We start from the raw sequence: 14,760 nt of genomic DNA on the forward strand, positions 1-14,760 counted from the left end.
CTAGCAAAAATGCCCGTGCGTTACAACGGAAAAAAAATCACATGCCTTTAGCCCAATATGTATGAATCATGACGCATAGATCCATGTCCTATATTTTAACATGGCACCGTAGCTGTGTTGCCACTTATCCTTCTTAGGCCCTTTGACAGTCGTGGTCGTGTTGTCCGCCTGAATGTTGAACTATCATATATAGTAAATGAGCCCGTGCATTGCTACGGGGCATGCATGCTCTATCTTTAGGATGCACATTCTATGGTTCTATGCCAATTGTGTGTATCATATATCTTTAGGACTCATGTACATTAGGCGTCATCGTCGACCTTTTTAACCTTCGAATTACTCCTTCCTCCACTCTACATCTCTGTCTCTCTTTATGTTCGGCGTCATTTCGCAATGACTCTCTCTCACGTATATTCAGCAAAAATAAACTATTAATACTTGTAATAATTATTAACAGTCTAGAAAATACATTATGTTTCAGACGGATTGATCATGATGTTTATCAAGCTGTTAATAATTTCTTCCTCATACACACTTTTTGGGTAGTTGACGTATTTCGCATGAGTAATAATTATTTTTGCTAGACTGTTAACAAATTGATAGTCATATTCAGCAACAAACTTGTAGGTCAATACCTATAAAACATAAGCTATTTCAAATATGATGCTTGGAATAGCTTGATAAAAGTTGGAAGAGCACAATGTGACTAAACAGGCTAACATGGATTGGCATGTGACTGAAAGATCAATCTCCACTGATCCGAACAGAACACCAACAAATGTACCCATGAACTGCCCGCACAGGTGTGATAGCAGAGACCTCAAAGAGCTTCCTGTTTCTTTCCTTGAAATTACAACTCCCGACTATTTAATTATTTATTTACAATAAGCAAGTGAATAGATAAGCAAAACAGAGGGATAACAACTATACAATCTTACTATGAAATAACCAGTAATGTTTTCCAGATCACAAAAATCAGATATTGAACAGTTATGAAAAACTAACAAAGTTATGGCTGATTTATATTGAACAGTTGGCTCTTTGAAGTGCAGCTCTTGGTCAGTTTAGCAACTGAACATGGATTGAGCAAATCTATCATCTTTTTTTAATCTACTTTAGCTTACTATTTATAATGAATATAGCTCATCTGAATTTAACACTACATGGAAACTAAACTGAGCGTGACTCTATGTGTAAAGCGTACCCGATGCCTTGAGCTCTGGAATGGTACTGCATAAATGTAGAAACACAAATGTCAGACATAAACTGGTTGATCTTTAATCAAGCAACAACTGATAAAATCAGGCCATTTGCAAGTTGTAAACATATAGGCAGAGCCGCGCAAGCATATTTCCGAATGATATATATTGAAGCCATGTCGCCGGAATAATCTATCAACTTCTATTTCACCTGGCTCGGTTTGGCTTCAGTGTAGATCACATTGTAAGCTTGGAACATCAGGTACACTTGTTTAAGGTGCAGATCCGACATCAGATACACATGCTTCTTCATTTTCATTTTCTAAATAGAGGTAAGAGTTTGACCAGAAAATTAAAATGTGTCTCAGTCTGTTGTACGCATAACATCAAACAGGTTGTGGGTGGATGCTCATGAATAGCAAAAGATGGTTCACACTAAAGAAAGAACCGAGAAAGTACTTTCCCATTACAAATCCATGTACATGAGAGAGAGAGGGGCGCATGCTAGCAGCTAGCTAGTTGTCGCTGCTTCTTGCTGCTCCTCCTTGATGCTAGTCACCGCTCCTGCTATCCTACCTCAAAGCTCAAACACCTACGCATGTAGCCAAAGAAGAATCAGAGAGATAAGTTGACAAAATAAGGGCAGAGAGCATGGGGACAACAGGAGAGGATGCGTCGTTAAGCCACCATCACCCCGAGCGCCGTCAGCAGGTCGCACACACAATCAAGCTTGGTCGGGAGGAGCAGGAGGTCCACGCGTCCCCATCCAGCCTGCGGCACATCAAACATGGGTTGCAGACGGGGTGTTGTGGAGGAGCTCGGCCAGGAGGAGAATGATGTCTGCGCCCGGCAGCGCCAGTATCCATCCATCCGGCGTTCAAGTTCTGTTTGCCGTGCCCATCCTCTCCTCTATGCTGCACCCAGGAAAGTGGAGCTCTCATCTAAGCAATGAAAAAAATAGCGCGCTACAGCAAAATAGCGGCCACCTAAAAATATGCTATTAGCATGCTATATCGCGCTATAGCGTGCTATTGACGAGATGTTGTACACCGATATATTTAGCGAGGCAATTCTCAATATGCTATAGGGTGCTATTAGCGACGCTATAGCGTGCTATTTTTTCAGTGCATCTAAGCTGCACCCAGGAAAGGGGTGGATCCGGATCGAGCACACACACACACACACAGAGGAGGAGGATCGAGAGGCGATGACTCGTAGGAGTTGGTCGGCCGATGGAGAGGAGCGGCGGCGGCAGAGGAGAAGGAGAGACAGGAGTTAGGGAAGGTGCAACGCTGGCGGTGGAAAGCCGCAGGGGCTTGGGGCACATCGGGTAAGGGTGGGCGCGGCGGCGGGCAGGGGCGGCGCGGAGCGAAAGGGCGGGGGCGGCGCGCGGCGGATGGGTGGGGGACGGCGGGGGCGGCGCGTGATGGATGGACGGAGACCGATGGTGGCAGCGCCTTGGAGGTGGTGATGGGCGGCAAGGTCGTGGGTCGTTCGGGTGGTTGTTTTTCTTTTCTGTCCCTGTACCAGTTCGCATAGACTTGAAAATTAGGATTGTGGGTATAATTAACAGAAAAACAGGACTTCATTGAAAAAAGCCATGACGACCCGGAGACTCAATCCGTGCTTTATTATTACTAGCACAAGGGCCCGTGCGTTGCAACGGGAAAAAATGCCTCAATCTTAAAAAGATGGTTCAAGTCCCCACACAGATATACGCCCACCATTTGAACACAACGGAGAAGCACTAATAGCATAAACCGTGAATATGAAATATTAATCAAGCTTAATTTCCCTGTTCAAGTTTAATAGTGCCAAAAAAAGTTACAAAGGCATGCATTGTTTTGTACATGGATTGATAGCTATAGAGTATCTACTGCTAGTGTGGATTTTCTAGCTTGAATTGTACCCTTCCTGCATAGAATAAGAGATTTTTACTATGCCAAATCTCATTTCATGACATTAATAACAAAATTTCAAAATTTAAAACATTATCCTACTATATCAATTTTAAATTAAATTGATGAAATCTAACAGGCTAATATTTCTTTTAGGTGAGACCCTATATTCATTTTTTTTCTTATGAATATTCAAAATCTCATTGTTAGTTTATTTAATTTTCTAAAATGAAATTTTATTTTTTTTATATGATCTTCCTTGGTCATTGTACCTGAAATATGACTATGTTTGTAGGAAATATAAAACAAAAACTTAAATGTGTAGTTTATTTTATTTTATTTAGAAATATGAGCATACATGTTTTGATTGTTTGCACCTGATTATATTTTTGGAAAGATGTTTTGATTGTTTGCACATAATATTATTTTTTGGTAACAAAAAAAAGCCTCAAATGTGTAGTTAATTTTGTCATCCGCATGAGGCAATTTTTTAAGCGTCTGTGAGTTTTATACAGTTTTTTGGTGTGTGTTTGCCTCGGCTTCCATCGCAATCAGCATATGTCCATGCCGGGATCCCGCTACTTCTATCACCACGCCGTCGTGCTGCTGAATCTTCATCAACTTCTTCTCCCCCCTTGCTGGATCAAGAAGGAGAAGACGTCTCCGCTCCGTACGTGTGTTGAACGCGGAGGTGCCGTCCGTTCGGCGCTAGGATCATTGGTGATTTGGATCACGACGAGTACGACTCCATCAACCCCGTTCTCTTAAACGCTTCCGCTTAGCGATCTTCAAGGGTACGAAGATGCACTCGCTCTCTCTCGTTGCTAGATGATTCCATAGATTGATTTTGGTGATGTGTAGAAAATTTTAAATTTCTGCTACGATCCCCAACATTATGCACAGCTTGTAAACCCATTTTAATTATAGTTGACACCACAATGATATCTCTTTGGCCAGTGCTAGGCGCCATCCGGATGTAGGAAGAAAAAAAACAGAAAAACAGGGTCCGCATTCTGATCCGTCTCCCTGTAACTGTTAATCGCTATCCACTTTACACACTTGTTGTTTTGCATTTATCCTCATGCGCCTCGTCGTCGCTGCACCTAGCTCGCCGACACCGACGACCACTGCTATAACCCCTGTCGCAGTCGGCTCGCCGTTACCCGCCACGGGCATGGTAATTTCTTGGGACTTGGGAGTCTAGATTTTAATTATGGCGAAATAATAATCAGTTTTATGTCGATTTTATCTTGTGAAGAGCAAGCAACGTATAGTTTGTACTAAACGTTTTGACATTCAGCATATATGTACTACAGTTTGCAACCAATCTCATTTTAATTCGGTATTTTATTTGGTGATTAAAACATTTAGTACCGGTGCATAAAACCTGAGCTTTTGTAGGAAAAGAAGGCTAGCGTAGTATGGGCCTGCTAATTCCCATCAACCAGACGTGCAGCAAGCTTGGAACCACGCGGCACATGAATCGGACGATTGCGTGTGGTATCGTGACGCGGACGAGCCTCGGCGCCCTTGGTCATCCGCGCGCCGTTTCTCAACTCCGGTCCCTCCCCAGCCGGTGATCTGCACTAGCAGTAGCACGACCCTGCCGGTGTGCACCTCACCCCTTGTGACCCGGTTTTCTCTCTTCCCTCCTATCTTTCCTCACCTTTTCAGGATGCCCATTGATTCCTTCTTTGACCAACTCTTTCAACGCTGCTTTTTGCCGTCAACTCATAAACATATTTAAACTGGTGAGATTGAGTACAAGAAGACGATGTGGGACTATCTATTAACCAGAACCTTCTCCCTTTTCACAAGCTTAACAAACACCGGCAGAAATTGTAGCGGACAGAGAAAAAACATAGTCGGGCCGAATCCTGCAGAACTAGGCTACACAGGGAGCATGCGAGAAATAGCAAAACGTGCACCGGGTGAGGATTAGCGGGCAGTGCTCACATTGGGCCAAAAGGCTGTGGATCTGGGCGTTCACGCGGACGGAGCTAGGCCAGGGCGCCTGGGGCAGGCCCATGCGCACGAAGCATGGGGCGGCTGGCGAGCGAGTGCCTCGCTCGTTCCCGAGCGAAACGACACCAGGCGGCAGCGACGTGGTTCCCAAATTAGTACCACCTCGCGTATATGATTTAAATTAAACTGGAAGCGTAAATTCATACGAAGAAAGCGTATTAGGACGATGAACCCACTGAGTCAATCCGTGCTTTATTATTAGGGATAGACTAGCAAAAGGGCCCGTGCGCTGCAACGGAATAAAAGTATTACTTATTCTTGTCCTCATTGTTGACGGTGGCATGATGTCCATGTAATCGCAATGGGTGTGAACATTGCTCAATCCAAGGCGATCAGCTCGGCCATGACACGACACACATGTCACAAAGCCACGCCGGAGCAATGGAATGTTTAAAACTTTAAAATTCTAACCTCATCGAACTTGACATGGGGGCAGCCCTGCAAGGGATACTCCTTGCACCACCCCTCACATTTCTACTTGTTTTTACTTCTAGTGTTGATAGTAGGCAATAGGAGGATATCTTCATTAAGTCCCCAAATTGCGACACAAAATAGGATCGATTATAAAATTCAGCATACACACAATAGAGGGAAACTATCGGTATACACAAGATACACACAATAGAGGGATACTTCCGAGTAGTTAATCTCATGCAGAAACATATTATTGTAGTCAAAATTCATCGAGGTTGAGCATTGGGAGTTCTTTCTAATTGCAAAAGGAATTGGAAACAAATTGTTGGTTATAGCAAAACCATGAATAAGTTGGTGGACACATGATAAAAGAATACATGATTTAGTTCTTCCGGACATTATACATGAGAATTATACCATGAATAATTTGCATATAAACAAAAGAATTTGTCTCATTGAAGACAGCTTTTGCTCTATTCATCACTATGGGCAACACATATATAAGCATTGGTATTTCGATCAAATTGCAAAAGAAAATGGAAGCAAATTGTTGGTTATAGCAAAACCATGAATAAGTTGGTGGACACGTGATATAAAAAAATGAATCATTTTGTTCTTGATAACATCATACATGAGAATTATATCATGAATGGTTTGTATGTACACAAATGAACTGTCTCCTTGAAGACAATCAAGTTCTGAATTCTAACTGCGAAGTTATCACTTGGCTGCAATTTGGTCCCGGTTTAAGGTACGACGGTTAGTCTAGACGATTTAAGAGAAAATGAAGGGTTCCATTGGGTCATCTTTTTGACCGGACACTGACCGGACCGGGCATGCGTTTCGAACGTTTAGGGACGAAATAGGGTCTGGCTGTACTTCTCTTAGTATCTCTAACTCTAATGCAGCTTCTCGGTCCTTGGGATCCCTTACTCTGTTAAAAACAATCTTGTGTGTCACTTGGTGTGGGTACGGGTGCTAGTGCTATGGAGAGGAGAGAGGTCGTGTGTGGAAGGGGATCAGTGGAAAGAAAATGACTGGACCAGGAGAGATGAGGTAGCGGTGCGTGGGACCCCCAGTCTGCTGGATTAGATCAATTCCCCATCGAGAGACCTGCAAACAGCTACACAGCGCAGCCCTCTTCTCTCCCAGATCCCACTGCTCCCGAGAGCGCTTCCTCGCGCCCTCGTCCATGAAGAAGCAGGCAGCCTCCCAGTCGCTCCTCTCCGGCAGCTCGAACCCGAGTGGGTCGAGCCAGCCAGCCCCGCTGGCGATCTACAGCAACAGCATCAGGACCCCGCCGGTGAGCCGGTTCTTCCCCGCTTCTCCCTCCCAATTCTAGCATCGGTCTCATCTCTCTCCTCACCCTCTCTCTTCTGTGTTGAACAGGAAAACTCAGAACAACAACAATGGCTCCGCAACCATAGAGTTTAGAACTGCCACCGTCACGCCCGCGTCCAGTCGTCGGAACCTGCGCACCGACACCTGCCGTTGCGACCCAGCATGCCCGCGTCGGCAGTATCTCCAGCACTGGCCTCGACTGCCTCCCTCTCTTCGAGAACCCCGATGATTCGGACTGCCCAGAAGCATCCGTCACCTGCCCGCTTCATCCTCGAGTTCCTCCTCTGCCTCGTCTGATCTGGCCCGCCTAGTCGCTGTCCTGTGCTCCAGATCCGGCCAGCAACCTCCTCCGACCCCTCCTCCTTTGCCGTCATCCGCTCTGGCTCGCTTCGGATCCGGCCAGCAGGCTCGCGCCTCTGCCCCCTCCTCCTCCAGGGATAAACATAACAAAAGATTTTTAGGAAAAAATACTTTATTAGTACCACCTTGGATAAAAAAATAATATAATATGAGTGAACGGATCAAAAAACGGAGAAACGCACCGTGCTTTATTAGAAAAAAATGTATGTGCTTTGCAACGGGAGAAAAATCACAAACTCGTGCTTTACGGAGCAAACACCCTTGCTATAAACCAGGTGAAAATATAGCTAAATGGAATGATGAAGATGTAAGGTCACCACGGCCTTCAATGACTAGCGGCGACTGCCCGACACGGTCGTCTATGAAGATGTAAGGTCACCCTAGGCACCAAACCAACCTTCTACACATCCTCACGAGATGATGGCCTAACACCCGCTCGAGTGTTGCTATCGCCACCATCGTCAACCCACACACCATCCTCCTGCTAGCACCAGGTACAGATGATAATTGAAACTGTAGGTATATCAAAATATTTTCATGTGTTGCAATAGAAAAAAATATTTCTTTGGCATTATTTTTTATGATTATTCCAATAGATTGACTTAAAAAATAATGCAACCATGGATGTTATTTTTCTCTTAATGCATTCTTTCCTCAACATACATTCATAATACTATCAAGTAAGCCCTCGAAAAATAATAAATAACAAAATAATAATACTATCATGTATGCCACGTGGTGATTCCACATTTTACTTCACTTCCCATTTTTAACCATACTTCATGTAGGCTTTTTGATTAATCCGAATAGTCACTTTGGAGCATGGGCACATCGTAGTCGTTTTTAGAAACATGTTTTTATCCAAAAAGTAAAAAAAATGTAGTATATTTGTGTGAATTTTCATCAAAATTCGTGTTTGTATGTGAAAGATTAAAAGGAAGACAACTACATGCAAAAAAACCAATTTATTTTTCGCTGGATTTTTGTCTTTTTTTACTTTTAATAAAATTCGGCATGTACTTGGATTTTCATATTTTTCAGGTTTATTATCTCCTTCAATTTTTTGGTGGCGACGTTGTCTAGTCACGCACATACATTTGTTCCTACTTTTATGGATGTACAGATGCATTTTTCCTAGCAAATATTGGGCGTACACATACACTTTTTCAAACCAGCTACCAATTTTTTTTTGAAAATATTCAAACCAGCTACCAATGCAGCACCATCCCAGGCCGTGCCCACAATCACGTTTTATTAGAGAATCCAATCAGCTTTAATTAAGAGCCATGCATGAGGTGGCTACGCGGCTGGGCCAGGGAGGCTGGGCTTGGGCGCGAGCGCTGTGCTGGGCCTTGGAGGGTCAAGCGGCCCACCACACGAGCGGCAGGCTTGGTCGACGTTCTCCTCGAACAAGGGCATAGGCAGGAGGTGGCTTGCGGCGGCGCTGGAGGCAAACTCCGACGGGGAGGGCAAGGGCGGTGCAGATCTAGCGTGGGAGTGGTGGGGATGGGTTTCCCGCAGCCGGATCTCGCCGGATCCGAGCACGGACAACTCGTGGCGGCGGCTGTGGAGCTCCTGGCGTCCTGAAGAGAGAGAGAGAGATGTGAGGAAGAGAGAAGAAGGAAGGAAGAGAGAGATGCGCTGCTCATCTGCTGGTCCGGTGAGGGTCTGGTCGCCGGCGGCGAGGCGAGGTGGAGGAGGTCTGGCCGAGGCGGTCGGGCGCAGGAGGGAGCTCGAGGGGTAGCTTAGGGAAGCGACGGCGTACTGCCGCAGCTCGTCCCGAATTAGCAGTACAAAGCGTTTTTTTACTTATTTATTGTGGTTATGTAATTTGGTAGCGGTTTTTTTTAGTACCACCTCGAGTATATGCTTTAAATTTAAACTGAAAGCGTAAATTCACAAGAAGAAGCGTATTGTGACGATGAACCCACGGAGTCAACCCGTGCTTTATTATTAGGGATAGATTATTATTATTATTACTAACACAAATGCCCGTGCGTTGCAATGGAAGAAAAAAAATCCTCGGACCCTTTTACAAAATGAACCCAATGTGTAGAACACAAGATTGAATCTGGTTGTGCAGATGTGGTAGCGATAAAAGATCTTAAGTGTAGATGTTTGCCCCCTTGTCTTCGCGGACTTGAAGCTTACACATAAATTTGAGTTCACATACATGTTGTTTATCCTCAATTCTCCATGGGTAGAAGTGCTTAAGCGGTAAGTTTTGACAAATTTACATACTACAAAAAAATTGGGTGTAATAACATCAGAGGGGAAATGCAGTAATTAGTATCTGAAAAATTAGTGACATGCATAAGTGAAGTTTGTTTACTTGATATTTCGTACGTATACATATAATAGCTGGTTACTTTATTTATAAAGTAGGGTAAAAGCCTATTTCGAGAGATACGTATCGTAGCCATATATAGTATTGCGTTTGCCTTGAACACTAAATTCAGTCTTTCAAAAGAAAATCTGTAGCCATAGTGAAGCCTTCTGACATGTGCATGAACCAAACACTACATTAGCTTCCCTTTGAATTATGAAGGCACCAACTACAAGTTATGTAAGTGTATGAAAACCAATCATCAAAGCTGCAAAAATAAAAATGCATCAGAAACAGAAACCAATGTAGGAGAAAAGCACTGGCATCATCACGGTCATGCTCATGACCAAAACAAACGAAAGATTGGCTGGCTAGAAGCCGTCGACAGCATCACGCACATAGAGCGTGCCGGCTGGCCGTTCCAGCCCATGCATAACACGCAGGCAACATCACCACGACACCTAATCCGCCGGCCCGCCTAAATCACGGCCACTGCACTCGTTGGCTGCCCTGCTGCTACGTAACCTGGTTGTTGCTGTCGCAACCGCTGGCTCCCACCATCGCGCATGCACCCAGCTGCTTGACGCCTCCTCTGGCCGGCCGCGTCGTGCACTGGCTGTCGCCCGCCAGATGCCACCTCCGCTGGGCCGACAGCACTGCTCCTCCCAGTCCCCGGCGAGCACCCCTACCTTGCCGTCTTCTCCTTCCATCCTCCATCAGGAGCCTGACCGCAAGGCTTGTCGCCTCGTCAGCCACGCCTTCGCGCGCCTGTGCGCTGAAGCTCAGGAAAAAAATTCGTAAGGCGAGCGGCGCGAACTTGGTGGCTATCGGGATCACTCTTAGCCGGCGCATGGAGTCTCCTCTCGGCGGCTCTCCTCTGCCCTACCTGCTCTGAGTCCATCGTTTTTGTCAATCTGAAATTGAGTTGAGTTGTTGGCTGCTCTTGGTAGGTGAGAGGGAAGATCCATGGAGGGAGATTACAGAGAAAGGCTGAGAAAAGAGAAGAATAGAAGCAGGGAAAGCAGAGGAAAGGATGAGATCTTAGGCCTCTTTTGGTTCATAGGATAGGATTATCGTAGGAATAGGAATTTTTTAGGAAATGAGATAACATGTATCTCAAATCCTATGAGTAAGAATAGGAAATGAGATGTCATTTGGTTGACACCAAAGGAATTTTTCCATTGAGTCTAGACTCATTTTTATTTTCCTATGAAATGTGAAGGATAGGAACTAATCCCGTGTAGGAATAGGAATCCATTCCTATGAACCAAAGGGCTGTAAAGGAAAAAATCCTATAAGAATCATATCCTCTAGAACTCCTATGAAATTCCTCCAAACCAAAGCAGGCCTTAATCTTGAACTTGGTGTCGGATGCCGTGGGCCTAGTTGGGGCGCAACTGGTAGAAGATCGAGCCGCCGAGGAGGAATTTGCTGCCGAGTCCTTGCTCGGCGCCGCCGCATCGTCAGGTCGTGGCATCTTCGATGCGGATCCCCGTGCCCTGGCTCCCGACTGCTCGCCCGCCTAAGGCGATGATCTTGGCTCTCCGCCAGCGCTCCTTCGTGGCCTCTCTCGGGTTGACCTCGATTTTACCCTCTTTCTCAATCCGATCTCTCTATTTGAGAAATGAATTTGATCCCGGGTTTGATTCCACGTCGGGGAGGACATACAGGATCACCTTTACTTGGACTCCTCGAAGAAATTAAAGAGGGATGGAAGCTTCAAGAGAGTTCGAGCACCATCTCCAGCACCGCCCGCTTCGATGCCAACCACCGTCGGTCCCTGCATCATGCCAGACGACCTCGGCGCTGACCAAGCGCTCAATCTAGAAGCCCACGCGCTCGCCCGTGGGTAATTTTTGGAATTAGTACCACCTTGTTTATATTACAATTTTGTCTATATAAATCGTAAAAACGTATTATGACATGAGAAAAAGCGTATTGTAACGGTGAATCCACGGAGTCAACCCGTGCTTTATTATTATGGAGAGATTAGGGAAAAAATTTCCAAAGACATCTTATGGAGGGTTTCACCAATAATATAAGGGAACGTTCCAATTTGTAGACTGGGCGCGTTCGTTCCCTGTTGCTGCAGTCAGTCATGATGGATCACTATGACTCCATCAATTAGCTAGCTAGGTGCTGCTAATGGTACGACATGATCAGACTTGAAGCTAAATAAACCAATGATATACGTTGTTTTTAGATAGTTGCGTCCAGCCAGATGAGACCAGAAGAGGAGACCAGAAGTTGCTTCCAGCATGCTATTAGTACCACCTCGTTTATATTACGATTTTATCTATACAAATCATAGAAGCGTATTATGACATGAGAAGAAAGCGTATTGTGACAGTGAACCCACGGAGTCAATCCGTGCTTTATTATTAGGGAAAGACTAGCAAAAAGGCCCGTGTGTTACAACGGGAGAAAAAGAGACTTAACATCATAAGTAAGCATAACTCGAGGCCCCTTACCAGACTTGCACATACTAAATATGCAATACTTGGCAGGGAGGTAACGTTGACAATTCCCTACTAACGCTGATAGTAAACTATAATATATGAATCCTAGAGGTCAAGGAAATGAGCAGTTATTTTTCCCTTGTTTATGTGCTCTGACCGTGGTACTGCCGTTGTTGAAGGCATACATGTGGGCCCCGCTGTCGACAACCGCTACAGTATAAGCTCTGGTCATGATGCAGACCCTGCCACTGTCGAAGCTCTCCACCGCTGACGGATCAATCTTCATGGCGCATCATTCATGTCCAATTCCGACACAAAGTGCGTGAAGTGAACAACACGAGAAATGAAATAGCTTCCCAAACTCACCAGAGTTCTCAGAGATATCTTCTTTTCCTTTTCAAGATCAAATTCAAAGAAGCCTTCATTGGCTGGCGTGTATAGTCCTGGTCTCAATGAAGAACTGTGCAAAGAAAAGAAAATAATTCTCTTTACTCTTCAGACATTTTTAGATATAAATAAAGCATTAAGGAAAAAACCATAAGCATTAACCTTCTTAGATCAGAGCACATGAGTATCATGTAGTTCTGCTCTGACTTGTAACCCAGAAGTGAACAACAGTGTGCTCCTCCATGTCAGAGGTTAGGACAATAAGTCCTAATTGCCGTATGCCGCCATGAACTGATGCACCCGCTTCCCGGTAGTGCTTCTCCACGTCCAAAAGTCAAGAAGGATCGAAAGGAACGGCGATGTTGATTGATGTCAGTTCAAAATCTATCTCGACATCAACCTGTTTCAAGAGAACGACGTGTCGGATTATTAGCATGCTCTGAAAAATATACAAAACACCTAAGCATGCCAGTCCTTTTGTTACCAAATATATAAAATTTTATATAATTACTAACTTCAGAAGACCCTACATCTTTTGCTGGCCTGAAACTTTTTGAGGTAATTTTTTTGTTTGAATGACCAAGGCAAGCCTGTTTGTGTAAAGGAAAGTACCTGAAAACTGTCAGCTCCCTTAATCTCAAATAGACCTCCCTTCTTCAGCTTACAAGAGCAGACAACTAAATAACCCATTTACATAATCTAAAAAACTTTAAGCTAGCAGTCCTGTGATCACAAGTCTATTATACGCACATAGATGTGGACCAAATTTCATCGGCTAGAAGCAATATATCATGTAAATGTAGAATAAAGTGATCGAAGGTCAGAGAACCATGATATCCATCTGCCAGGAGATTGAGAGCATACAGGCTGATGAACACATCGACATTTGGCGAATTAGCCTCACTCCTTTTCAGTTTTGACGACAAAATAAGAGGAAGAAAGGTCCCAGTCTGAATATATGAAACTTACAGTCTCCACGTCGGTATCATCCAGCATCATTGGTGCAAGGTCCGAGAGCCGAACCTCCTTGGCCTCCACCTGAGTTGGATTGGACGCCTTTGCCACCTGCACGCGCATACACAGAAGAGACATGAAAACCAGACCAAATCACTTTTTTATTTATTGCATGGATGGCAGGGCAATTCTGAATATGAAGTGACTCCAGACACTTAATTCTATTGAACCATCAAAAGAGACGCCACACTTTAGTTTCTACAAAAGGCCCCTAGTCAACATATTAACATCACGGGCAATGTTTCTGAATGGCTGAAACGTTACAGTTTGGCAAAGAATTCTGAATTATAGCTGCCTGAAACCGACATGTTTCAGTGAACATCTCAAACTTGCTGGACTTGATGCCTAAGATGTTTATAAATTCAGGTTCAAAACTATCGCATCTTAAGAGCGTTTTCTGTAGTTTTTCACTGTGCAATTATTTAGTATATTGTCAACTGAAAATAGGTGCATGAAACAGACATGTTTCTGTTTTCAACACGAATTGGTTCATTCAGATGCCCTGCCCAATATCAGTGAATAACTAAAGGGGCAGCCCCAGTGCATGTAGCTCCCGCTTGCGCAGGGTCTGAGGAAGGGTCCGACCATTTTGGGTCTATTGTACGCAGCCTTTCCCGAATAACTAAAAAGAAAAAAAAAATAAGCTCCTACATTCAGCAATATAAAGCTAGCATAGTTATGGCCTGCAGCCCATTGATGTTAGCCTGGCTAAATTACAGATTTATTTGAGTAATAAAAAGAAGAGCACAAAAAGGAATAACAAATTCACTTAAATTTGTTAGTCAAGTCAAAACCTGCGGGAACCTGAATTTTTTCCAGTTAAAATATATTTAGGTGCATAAGAGATACTAAAACTGTGAATTGTATAGGGTAATCTGTCTTACGAATCACCTGGGGAAAAAAGTCTTAAGATTACGTGCCAACACAAGAAATAACCCTTGTGGCTATGTCCTAGTACATCATAATTCAGATCACAAGAAAAGATGGTCCAGGCCGTTCCCCTCAGAAACTCTAAACTGACTTGCATGTAGCAATCACAGAGACTACTAAATCAGTCTACAAATTTGAGCTTACAAAAATTTGCTAGTGTACTAACCATCCTCCATCAGTTTTCTCATGCTTTATAAATTATGTAGTGTCCCTTATTTCAGTCTGGCTACAGAACAGAATCGGAGACAAGAGACAGGGGACAAACAGGGGATTTCATCCAGTGAATATGAAGGCGATACATTACCTCTGGTGTAGCCGAGGCATGCGAAATTGGACGGTTGGACAGATGGTCTTGTTCCTCCGGCGAACTCGGCACTTCCTCCTCCGACGAACTCGACGACGACATT

The 14,760-nt window shown here is 44.3% G+C and overlaps 1 long non-coding RNA gene across 1 annotated transcript; it reads right to left on the bottom strand.

Annotated features, from left to right (window-relative positions):
- Positions 1–1,490: 1,490 nt before the first annotated feature.
- On the bottom strand, positions 1,491–2,106 carry LOC119288785. Its single transcript, XR_005141281.1, has 2 exons — positions 1,893–2,106; positions 1,491–1,791 (listed from the first exon to the last, which is right to left on the bottom strand). It is a non-coding gene; the product is annotated as an uncharacterized LOC119288785 (long non-coding RNA).
- Between the last annotated feature and the right edge of the window lie 12,654 nt (positions 2,107–14,760).

This window comes from Triticum dicoccoides, chromosome 4A, assembly GCF_002162155.2.
Source record: "Triticum dicoccoides isolate Atlit2015 ecotype Zavitan chromosome 4A, WEW_v2.0, whole genome shotgun sequence".
NCBI lineage: Eukaryota > Viridiplantae > Streptophyta > Magnoliopsida > Poales > Poaceae > Triticum > Triticum dicoccoides.